This window comes from Octopus bimaculoides, chromosome 26 (genome assembly GCF_046866305.1).
Source record: "Octopus bimaculoides isolate indiv1 chromosome 26, ASM4686630v1, whole genome shotgun sequence".
In the NCBI taxonomy this organism is placed as follows: domain Eukaryota; kingdom Metazoa; phylum Mollusca; class Cephalopoda; order Octopoda; family Octopodidae; genus Octopus; species Octopus bimaculoides.
Window position 1 is genome coordinate 815,730 of NC_142953.1, and position 13,149 is coordinate 828,878.

Below are 13,149 nucleotides of genomic sequence, written 5' to 3' on the forward strand. Positions count from 1 at the left end.
ACACACACACACACACACACAATTACACACACACATATAGACCTATACACAGACAAACACATACACACACACATAAATACTGTGTGTGTGTACTTTTTATCTTTTACTTGTTTCAGTCATTAGACTGTGGCCATGCTGGGGCACTGCCTCGAGTTTTTGGTCAAACTAATTGACCCCAGTGCCTCTTTTATTTTTAAAGCCTGCTACTAACCCTCTATCATTTTTTTTGGCCGAACCGCTTAAGATATGAGGACATAAACAAACATACACCGGTTGTCAAGCAGTGATGAGGAACAAACACAAAGACACACACCTAGATATATACACACATAAATAATAATATACATATATATATATATATATATATATATATATATATACGATGGGCTTCTTTCAGTTTCCATTTACCAAATCCATGCACAAGGCTTTGGTCGACCCAAGGCTTAGTGAAAGACACTTGCCGAAGGTGCTATGCAGTGGGACTGAACCCAGAACCATGTGGTTGGGAAGCAAACTACTTACCACACACCCACTCCTGCACTCTTGGAGTGGTTGGCGTTAGGAAGGGCATCCAGCTGTAGAAACCTTACCAGATCAGATTGGAGCCTGGTGTAGCCATCCGGTTTCACCAGTCCTCAGTCAAATCGTCCAACCCATGCTAGCATGGAAAGCGGACGTTAAACGACGATGATGATGATGATGATGATATATAGACACAGCGAGAGTGACAGAGAGATAAGTATATATATATATATATATATATAGATATAAAAACAGGCTTCTTTTAGTTTCCATCTACAGAATCCACTCACAAGGCTTTGGTGAGCCCAAGGCTATAGCAGAAGACACTTACACAAGGTGCCACGCAGTAGGACTGAACCCGGGACCATGTGGTTGAGAAGCAAGCTTCTTACCACATACCCACTCGTGCAGACATACACATACATAAATCTATACATGTATATAAAAACACACACGCGTGTACTCATCCAAATTTATATACACCCATTTCCAGCTAATCATGCGAATGCACTTACTACATACCTACCATAAACCAATCTACATACTTTTACCCCCCCCCCCCACTAAATGGTTTACAAACTTCCACTGCAGACAGACTTATATACACCTACGTATATACATCCACGTACACACACCCACATGTATGCAGAGAAACTAGATAAATGTATTCACGTGCATTCATGTATATGTATGTATATACATATATATATATATATATATATATATATATATATATATATATATATATATATATATACACACACCTACACACCTAGATTTATGTAACTGAAGACTTATAAACACGTATCTTCATGAGACAGTGGTGGTGATGACAGTAGTGGTAGATGTGGTGGTGGTAGTAGCAGGGGGTGTTGGTGATTGTAGTGGTGGTTGTAGTGATGGTGGTGATGGTTGCAGTGTTAGTGGTGGTGGTGGGGGTGATATAATGTTAATGATGGCAGTGGTGGTGGTTATATTGTTTGTGGTGGGGGCTGGTGACTGGTGGTGGTGGTTGTGATGTTCATGGTAGTTGTGATGTTTATGGTGGTTGTGATGGTGGTGGTGGTGGTAGTAGTAGTGGTGGCTATGATGGGGGTAGTGGTTGTGGTGGTTGTAGTGGTAGTGGTGGTTGTGGTGATGGTGGTGGTGGTGGTGGTGGTGGTGGTGGGAGTTGAAAGAAGGCTGAAAGAAAACTGTTAAACACAATAATAATTTCCTCTTTTCAACATTGCCCACCCACACACCCCTCCCACTCCGCACTCCCCTCCCCCACCTCTCTGCTGATCAATTCTCTACCAACAACTTGTTTGTCCCTCCCCAAAAACAGTTCAGCCGAATGAAGGACACAGCGCAACTGAACAGCTGAAAACATGCAAAGAGACCTTACTGTCGTCCGACTCCCCTATAATTAGGCCTGTCACAGTACCATGCCACCCGACCATTACTTCGTAAACTAGTGTTTAGTGAGAAAGTAGCTTCAGTTGCTACAGAATGGAGAGCTTAATAATAAAGAACAAGCAGACAACAGACTTAACCATTTCCATGCCAATCCATGTGAAACTGCCTCTGGTTTTACAGTACAAAGAGTCCAATTTTGAATTAATCATATTTAAATTAAAACCATCCATCGTGATTTTATGCATGAGCTTCTTTTTTTTTCACTTAATGTTTCCAATACGATGATTATTAGAATGAAAGCATAATGAATGGGGAGTTATTTGTTGAGGGGCTGGTCAGAGAGATGTCCAGTAAATAGACGAGAGGTATAATTTATTGAGGACCACCTGATGGACAAGTTTTGATCCAATGATCCATGGAATTTATTCTGTGGACTCTTGGAGTGGATTGAAGCATGTCCGTCAGGCTGCAGTTGATAAATTATAATGAAAAGATGTTGGCTATTATAGCTAAAGTTCTCAAAATACTCGCTCGTTTTCAAAATTAATTAAAACACATGCAGCATGTATATTTTATTAGAAATATGACTGCAAAAGTGTTAATAAATAATGAATAAAAAAAAGAGCACAAACACTCTCTTGATATAAAGGAAAGGTGTAGTAAGATGCAAGGTGTAAAATATAATACACACACACCTTCAATAGCTAGCTGACACACATTTCATGAATTTATATAGATAGCTCTCACACATTTCATACATTTTATGTAGCTAGCTCTCACACATTCATTATCTTCCTCATCATCATCATCAGGTATGGCTGTGTGACTAAGAAGTTTGCTTCTCAACCATGTGGTTTGGGGTTCAGTCCCACTGCATGGCATCTCAGGCGTGGCTGTGTGGTAAGAAGCTTGCTTCCCAAAGACACGGTTCCAAGTTCAGTCCTACTGCATGGCACCTTTGGCAAGTGTCTTCTACTATAACCTCAGGCTGACTAAACCCTTCTGAGTGGATTTGGCAGACGGAAACTGAAAGAAACCTGTCATATATATATATATGACAAATGGCTGAAATAAGTAAAAAAAGAATTGAGTACAAGTGGCACATTTAAATCATTTGTTTTTTACTTGTTTCAATCACTGGTCTGTGGCCATACTGGGGCACCTCTTTGAAGTGCCTTAGTCAAACAAATCAACCCCAGTGCTTATTTTTTAAGGTATGGTACTTATTTTATTTGTCCTCTATGTCAAACCACTATGTCATGGGGATATAAACAAACCAACTACGGTTGTCAAGCAGCGATACGAAACAAACAAATATATAGACATGTAGACATACACACAATTGCACACACACACAAACAATTGTGTATATCCATGATGGGCTTCCTCACAGTTTCCATCTGTCAAATCCACTCACAAGCCTTTAGTCAGCCTGATGCGATACTAGAAGACACTTGTTGAAGGTGCCACACAATAGGACTGAACCTGTAACCATGTGGTTGGGAAGCAAGCTTCTTAACCACATGGTCATACCTGTGCCTGGCCACACCTGTTCCAAGCAATACCTGTGCATGGCCACACCTGTTCCAAGGAATACCTGTGCCTGGCCACACCTGTTCCAAGCCATACCTGTGCCTAGCCACACCTCTTCCTAACCATACCTGAGTCAAAACAGTTGTCCTGGAGCTAAATAACAACAGAAACGAACAAAGTTTTCATTTCAACAGACCCTGATTTGTTTAACGTCATTCCTCCAAAACATGAAGGCACAAAAGAAATAGAATAAAACACCTCACAACACCTTCAAAACACCAGATTCCTACCAAAAATACCTGAAAAGGCACTCTTGCTCCCACTCCCACACACACTCAGATTAATTCCTTTCCATTATACATGAATGAGCAACGAAGTTGAAATAGATTTTTAATACTCATTAAACCAGATGGGGCTCTTAAGAGATAATCCGGATGGCAACTAGGCGAAACCTATTCCAGGCCTATCAATCATAGAGTTTAAAATCAGATATGCACTTGTGTGTGTGTGTGTGTGTGTGTGTGTGTGTGTGTGTGTGTGCAGGTGTTTGGGAGGAAGGGAAAAAATGGTGGGTGGTAGAAAAAAGAAGAGAAAGAGGAACTGCAAAAGGAATCCGGAAGGTGTGAGAGAGAGAGAGAGAGAAACATGCAATGGAGAGAGAAATAGAAAAAAAAGGAGGGGGAGAAATATTGAGGAGATATCAGAGAGATATCAGAGCTGCTACTGAGAGAAAAAAAAAACCAGAGGCAAACAGGACAGATGCTGCAACCAAGAGATAAAAATTCTAAACAGACAACACCCTGCATCATGTGACTAAATGGATGAAACAGATGGCATGTCCCATGATGAGAAAAAAACAACAATGTTTATTTCATTTGTCTACCATTTATGATTTTGTGGTATGCCATTGTTGTTCAATTATGTGTTTGTTCTGTGTGTATGTTTGTTGAATATAAATAAATTTGAAATATGAGGAAGGGTCATGGGTGGACACAAGAACAAACAAAAAGAAAAAACAAAGGAATGTTCATTCATTGTTGAGAAAAGAGGTCCCTTCATGACCCCACATATGCAGTATACATATTTCTGTGTGTGTGTATATGCATGTAGGTGAAAATCTGCAAAGTAGAAACAGTACTGTACTGTATATGTTTTTTTATTATTTTTACTAATTTGTATATATTTACTTTTATTATAAATGCAAAACAACACCATGGAGGAATCGATATAAGCTTAAATAACAAACCAGGATAGGTGAACCACGACATGGTGAGGGATTACTGTAGATGTTTAAACAAAGTTAACAATCTCCATGTGTTTCTGACTGGCTAAATTCTGTCTTCCATGCTGCAATCGCCTTAGTTTCAGCAGACAATCTCAGATCAAAACGCCATGCAAATACATTGCCAAAACATGAAAAATATTTAAACGAGGAACACTTTTTTTTTTTCAATAAAAATTGTCTGAAATATAAATTTCCAATAACTTCACAAAATTCTAATAAATTTGTATACATCCAGGGGGACATCAATCAACATGTTTCTGGCTTTTGTTTTGGTTTTCTTCCAAGAAGGATTGTCAGAAGAAAGCCAAAGGGATTTGCTGCCATGTGAAATTCCATTAATATCAGCACCACTGGTGGTGGTGGTGGTGACGATGACAATGACGGTACCAGTGGCGTTGGCAATGGCTGAAGCCTTGAGAATAGGCAGAGTTATGGAACGGTGAAAATCAATGAGACCAAATTGGGTAGATTAATAATGCTGGTTATTATTAATAATATTATTATTAAACCGATTCTATAACTGGCAATGCTGGGATTCCAAAAAAAGGAGGAATGTTACAATTTTCTTTTTTTTATATTCTAATTGTTAATTGAGTCGAGAATATGTTTGCTCATTATTGCTAATTCTGTTTTTAATAAGCCTGCATTTAGGGTTACTAAACATGCACACATGATTGCATGCTCACACACACACAGATGCACATACATGTACACATGCATAGAGACACATAAAATCTACACACATGTGCACACATGCATACACACACACATACAAAACACATACACACATGAAACATGCACATGCACAGACACACACAAGACACATACACACGCACATACACACACCCATAACACACACATACACAGACACACGCTCCAGACATACAGACACACAGTTCCACATGAAAGATGGCTTTAATTTGAAGGCTGAAAAAGAAGGAAACAAAAAAGACCAATCACACAAGGCAGAAGTGAAAACATTACAGAATATGGTGGAAGGGTTTTATTGTGAATAGTTCTTGAAGAATCTCTGAAAAAAGTTGCAAGACTTTGAAATGGCAGTACCATAGCAGTACTTACACACGTGCACACACACACACACACACACACACACACACATTGTGCAATTTTGGAATACCTCAAGCATATTCTTCAGGTGCAAATCACATAATCCGTTATATGTGGCATGCACCTGAAGAATATGTTGGAATATTTCTCAACCTATGAAACCATTATTAGCACTTAATTACATGTATTGGGTCCTTTAATTAAATAATATATATTTACAAAAGGCTTCTTTCAGTTTCTGTCTTCCAAATCCACTCTCAAGGGTTTAGCCGGCCTGGGGTTATTGAAGAAGACCCTTGCTTAAGCCGCAACACAGTGAGACTGAACTCAGGATTATATGGTTGGGAAGCAAGGCTTCTTAATCACAAAGCCATACCTGTATCCTTATATATACGTATATATACGTATATATATATATATATATATATATATATATATATATATATATATATATATATATATATATACATAAAATTAATATAAATGTGATAACATAAATGAAAAATTCAAAAGTACTAAGTGTCCCTGAGGGTGCTGAAGCACCGATATTGCTAGAAATAAGAGTTAAAACACTCTCAATGCTGTTAGAAGAGCAAAAATGTATACACACATCACAACAGGGTAGGTAGCTGCCCCATGGCCGACCTGAAAATTCCTAGATTAGACATCTAGGTTTGCCTATTCTGTAGGCATCGTCAGTGAGGACTGCTGGAACGGTACATGCTCGGCTAACTCTGCTTGTCGGCGTAGATGTATTTACTGTAAAAATTTATGGATGATGTTTGTATGTATGTATGTATGTATATATATATATATATATATATATATATATATATATATATATATATATACACACACCTACATATATATATATATACACTTGGGTATGGATTTCTGCTTCTATTTGTTCCAGCGAACCCAATCATATATAGTGAGTGCTTTGAATTTTTTTTCCTTTGGAAGGCTTACCTTAAAGAGAGAGTTTACATAAAGATGCTTTGAATGCTAAAAGAAGTGAAGAATATTTGAGAGGAATTCAGAAGCTGTTATGGAACATTACCCGGGAAAGGTTCCACCACTCTGTGAAATTGGAAATGGATGTATATTCCATGCTTGATTCAAAATAATTCCAAAGGTCCAAAATATATATAATCCATGGAGAAAATTTCTTTACCTTTCCAATAAATATTTCAGATTTAAAATGGAAGGATTAAAAGATCTTGGATCAATTTCAATTATGGGAATTCCAGGTGTTCAGTCAATGGATCAACCTGTTTCAACACTGGATCAATATTCAGCAACACACATGTAGCACTAATATAATCTCCAGGTACACACAGGGAGGAGAAATATGCAAGAATGATGTGACATAGAATTATGCATGCATGTATGTATGTACGTACGTACATATCTACGTACATACATACATATGTATGTATGTATCTGTCTGTCTGTCTGTCAATCTATCTAACTACCTATCTATCTATTTAGCTATATAAATAGATAGATAGATAAATAGATAAATAGATGGATGGATGGATGGATGGATGGACAGATATTTATGTATGTATGCATGTATGTACACAAAGGGATGCTGAAAAGTTCCAGGCTTTGGGTAAAAGAAAATACAGGATGAGGATCAGTTAATTGTTATTTTATTCAACATATCCCCCTCCTCTCAGATTCACACACTTATTGCAGGGGTCCTTCAGTTCTTCTAAACCCTGGAAAAGAACTTCGAAGTTTGAGTCTCCAGCCAGGCCTTTCACAATAGCCTTAAAGCCAGGAACATTTCAGCACCCCCTTGTGTGTATGTATGTATTTATATCTTTATATTTATGTCTATGTTTATCTATCAATCTATCTATAAACATACACATCTTTATATCTATATCTATCTATCTATGTATCTTCTCTGAAAACCACTGAGCTACAAGATGTGACAGTTTTGTTATTTCCCCTGTCAAGAAAGCCTTCACTGGATCCCACTTTTGAAGGAAGATCAGGGAATAAGAGACACCTTGTTAACAGGAAGGGCATCCACCTGTGAAACAGGGCACCCTGAATAAAATATTTGTCTAACCCATGCTAGCAGGGGAAAAAACATGAATGAATGAATAACATAGATAGATAGATAGATTGAGAGAGGGATTAACAGAGAGAGAGAGAGAGAGAGAGGTTAATAGATTGATAAATAGATTAAATAGACAGACAGACAGGTATGCAGGTGTATATTTATATACAAAAACCATCCATACATATGCACATGCTATAATATATATATTATATGTGTGTATGTATGTGTGTGTGTGTGTGTGTGTGTGTGTGTGTGTGTGTACAGAAAAAAGCGCGTGAGACTGTTGATACACATATTTCCACTAAAATATATTCTTTGATAAAAGCACGTGCACACGCGTGCGCACACACGCACACACAAAGAAAAAATATGTAGGTGAAGTTTAGGGGCAGCGGTCCTTCGAAGTCCCACAACCCACTTTAAAGAAAAAAAAAGGGGCTCTGAATTGAAGCCTGAGGTAGAGAATGGAAATGTTTGGAAATTTTTTTTTTTTTTTTTTTTTTTTTTTTAGAATCGTAATTCTGGTTCTATGAAACAGAGAAATACTAGAAAGAAGGGAAAACTAAAAATAGACAATGAAAAAAACTACAGTTTTGCTTTCCAGTCAGGTATGGGACTTCGTCGGACGGCTATTTTAAAAGCCTTGTTAGAATATATTCGCCTAAATAAAGGAATTGTCCCAGAAACAGCGATCGGCAACAGATGGCATAATGATGGAGAAATATGGAGATGTAGAAAGTCTACTGTACCTTACCTGTCCACTTGAGAAAATAATATATAAATGGTTCTCTGTCTAACGGCTGTTGTTTTGCTTTCAGTTTCGTTATCGGGTCGATGTTGAATAAATATATATATTTGTGTGTGTGTGTGTGTGTTTGGGGTATAAATATATTGCACAGCGGCCGAAGTGAGTGTCCCGGCCTGTCTGTTTCACACAGTAAATAAATTGCTGTCAGGTATGTTGGTTGGAAAGGAGAAAAGTTATCGAAAGTTCCGTAGAAGAGAAAATTAATTAGTCAGAGAGAGAGAGAAAGAGGAGACAACATTAGAGAGGGAGAGAAAGGCAGAGAGATGTGTGTGGGGGGGAGTTGTTTCGATAGATAGAAAGTAAGAGAGAGAGAAAACAGTATTAGAGAGAAGATGAAAGGCAGAGATATTTGAGTGGGGGGTTGTTTCGATAGAGAGAAAGTAAGAGAAAGTGGGGGAAGCATTAGAGTGAGAGAGGAAGGGAAAGAGATGTGTGTGTGGGCTGTTTCAATAGACAAAAAGTACGAGAGAGAGAGAGAGAGATGTGGGGGCCGGTTGTTTCGATAGATAAAAAGTAAGAGAGAGAGAGATGGGGAAGCAGTGAAGGGAAGAAAGGCAGAGAGATGTGTGAGGGCTGTTTCGATGGATAGAAAATAAGAGAGAGAGAGAGAGGTATGAAGCATTAGAGAAAGGCAGAACGATATGTGTTCATTGTTTCGATATATAGAAAGTAAGAGGGAGAGAGAGGGAGAGAGAGAGAGAAAAGCAGTGGAGAAGCGAAGTTGTTAGCAGAGCGTTCAACAAATGCACCGTTCGTCATAAACTGTCGTCTCACCGTTTGCCGTTTCCACCCCTCCATTTCCATTCTACAGATCTTACGGTTTCCCCGTGTAGAAGCGGCGGCGGTGGCAGGCCTTTTTACCATTTGTTGAGCACAAAGAATTATGAATTAAGGAGAAAGAGAAAGAGAGAGAGAGAGAGAGAGTGTGTGTGGTGGTGGGGAGCTTGGCTGCTTCCAGGTCGTCGTCGTCGTTAAGCTGACAATAAACATCCCAGACCCCAGACGACAAGTGCTCTTCTTCCTGTCACCCTGACTCACGATGATGGGGGGGGGGAGAAGGTGAACATGGATGGTGCAGGTAAATAAACGAATCAAGGTGTGGAACGGGAGGTGGTGGACGAGGGGCTGGTTGTAAGGAAGGGGGAAGAGAGAGAGAGAGAGAGGGGGGAGTACTCAGCTAAGGAAGGCTGCTTCCATCGGGGCTGTTTTTTTTTTATTGTTGTCATTAATAACATAACCCTAAAAGCCACCCATCGCCACCACCATCGCCACCAACCACCACTACCACCACCACTACCACCACCACCACACGCTTCCACCGCTACCAACTCCAGCGACACCGTAACCAACGCCACCTCCTACCCCATCACACGCAATACCATCACTATATCACTTCTAGTACCACTGCTCCTACTGCCACCACCACCACACCCTTATATTATGCAACCACCTTTATACTACCGCCACTACCAACACCAAACAAAGGCACTACCACCATGACCACCACATACACAACCACTATGCCATCACAACCACCACACACAACCAATACCACCACCATCACCACCACCACCACCACACCCACACATGCAACAAAGGCACTACTACCACGACCACCACTTCCATCACAACCACTACCTCCACGTATACTACCACCCCCACCACTACAACTACCACAACCACCACCTTTGCCATTGCTGCGTTAGAAGCCGACCCGACGTCAGTTGAGAGAAATAATGAGACAGCAATGAGCAAGATGTGATTATTTTAGAATAACTGACATATTTTTGAGGGAGAGGGTGGTTTCCTAGGAGACAGGGCGTCAGGGAGGTGAAGGGGATGATGACAAAAGTGGGATGTCAAAGGATCTCATTGAGGGTAACCCCAGCAGGGCGGTGGGGTTGTGGGGGTTCAGCTTGCTGGCAACTGATGGTAAGGGGTTACGTAGCAAGAAATGCAGAAATATGCAAGGGACGAGGGGCAGAAAGGGGTGCAAGAGTGTTCTCTTTGACAAAGCAGAGGAATGAATGATTAAGTTGGTATTGTACTGATGGAATTTGAACCCCTCACCTTAACTGATAGGAACTAATATAAATATATATATATGTATATATATTCTTTTATTCTTTTACTTGTTTAAGTCATTTGACTGTGGCCATGCTGGAGCACTGCCTTTTAGTCGAACAAATCGACCCCGGGACTAATTCTTTGTAAGCCCAGTACTACCACCAGGTATTTCGTCCAGCGTGCTAGCGATTCTGCTAGCCCATTGCCTTCTTAATAATAATAGTAATGCAGTTAAAATGTATCCCAGTAGTTATAGGTGCATTGGGAACTATCCCTAAAGATCTGAGCAGATGGAGAGAGGAAAGGGGCATAAAACCCAGTTTAGTACAGCTTCAGAAAAGAGTGTTATTAGGGTCAGCAAGGATATTTGGGAGGGTTCTTGGCATTAAGGTTACTTGTTGTAGCCTGATGTTAGGAATTTTTCTTTTCCAACAGTCTAATCTGTTGAGTGTATATGAATAATAATAATAATGATGATGATGATGATGATGATAATATATTTATTCTTTATAATCTGTATATCATTAATAACAAAGATACGGTTCTTTGAGGTCTGAGATTTTCAGTTATTCAAGAAGGAAACTAGATATTGCTTAAAAACTTAATTACAGACAATGTCATTGAGTCCAGACTATGATAATCTTGCCTATTTCCTGAAGTATTTAGCCAGCAATTCAAAATATCGATAAGCCAGTCCCTCATAGCATCAAGGCTGAATAATCTGGCTGAAAATCAATTCAACAAAGACAGGAAAACTCAAAATGAAGAATCAGAAAATCACATTCGTTGATATCGGTCGTTTCAGAAAATTAACTTTGCTGTTTCATTGTGATTAGATGCAAATCTGCAACTAAAAAAATCACAATCTAACCACGGAATAAATCATTGGAACTTTTCTTTTCTTCATAGCAAAGAAATATGTAAAAAGACTTGTCGGTCCACCTTGTGGCGCCAGTGGACAAAATGGAAAAGATGTTGCCACAAAGAATGGTGAGGAAGATGCCTTGCAACAGCCATTTGGACTCATGGAGCTCATACTTGCAGATAACCATCTCTGCCCTGATGGCAGTAAGCGGGGATGTGGTCTGGGGGCCAAGAATTCCAGAGGTTTCCACTGCCACAGGTTCAATGATAAATCTGTCAGAGAGCGACCGATACTTTGGCCGTTTGACCTGACAAACAGCAGAGGATTTGGTAGACAGAAACTGAAAAGAAGCCCGTTGTATGTGTGTGTGTGTGTGTGTGTGTGTGTGTGTGTGTGTGTGTGTGTGTGTGTGTGTGCGTGTGTGTGCATGTATAAATATGCTTGTCTAAAACGCTTCAAGGTAGAACTGAACTGAGAACCACTTGGTTGGAAAAATAAACTCTTCTACCGCTTATGTTTATACGTGACTAAGATTTATAAACGATTTGATGGCCAATCATTCAGCTGACCACCCCTAATTAAGAGACAAGCCAAATGAAGTGTAGCTAATCAAGTGCAGCCCTTGAGAAAGACAAAGTTTGTTTCTATTCAGTAGAAATGTCACATTAAGACCCAGTCACAGAAGATCATGGAGAATTAATGGCAGCACCTGCTACTTCTGTGATAAGTTGTAATGTCGGAATATGTTGAGAAGAAATAAATGAAGGAAAAAACAGACAGACAATATGTGAATAAATATGTCAGCAGTGCAACTGAACAGAAGAATGATTCGATTATGGTGGTATATTCTCTAAAACTAAACTTATGAGGTTCTGGTGACAATGTAGAACATTAAGATATCGACTGATTTAATTCGTTTTATCTGAGAGATGAATTGATGCAGAAAGCAGTGAAGAAGATTCATAGTCAGAAGAGAAACTTTTTAAACGTCTGTAGTCTGTGGCCTGCTTAAATGACTTCTCTACCCTCTGACCTCTGTAACGTGTGATCTTTAGAAACTCTTTTCATCCAGACAGTATTTACAAACTATATACTTTAACACTTTAGCATTTAAACCAGCCACATCCGGCTCGAACATTCCACCTGTTTTATGTTCAAACTGGCCAAGTCTGACCTCTCACACTACCCTACAACGTCATTCTAAAAATAACAATCTCAAAGCTAAGAGATAATGCGTGATTAATTGAAAACAATGTGAATAAATAAGAATTACATTTTTCCGCAGGGTCTTAGAATTAATGCTGCTGGATACATTGAGGTACTGGAAACTATTATCAAGCCCTGGATTGACGAAGTATGCAATGGAAGGCCATACGTATTTCAACATGTGTTTATTTAGTTAAAATCTAGAAACCATGAAACCAAGTATGTCTGGTTGACCTCTAAAGACTGTGTCACCCATAGCCTCAGCAAACCATGGCTACCACAACAACAACAACAATGAAATACAGGCTTGTTGCCTCAAA

The 13,149-nt window shown here is 39.3% G+C and overlaps 1 protein-coding gene across 5 annotated transcripts in view; it reads right to left on the bottom strand.

Annotated features, from left to right (window-relative positions):
- The window catches only part of LOC106883520 (rap1 GTPase-activating protein 1), a 411,187-nt gene extending 401,460 nt beyond the window's left edge, over positions 1-9,727 (bottom strand). Inside the window, exon 1 of one of the 5 annotated variants that reach the window (XM_089342809.1) lies at positions 8,638-9,727. The gene's annotated coding sequence lies outside the window, so the exon portion shown is untranslated. Of the gene's footprint in view, positions 1-8,632 lie in introns of all 5 variants that reach the window. The other 4 variants (XM_089342816.1, XM_089342819.1, XM_089342817.1 and 1 more) reach the window with 4 other exon arrangements.
- Between the last annotated feature and the right edge of the window lie 3,422 nt (positions 9,728-13,149).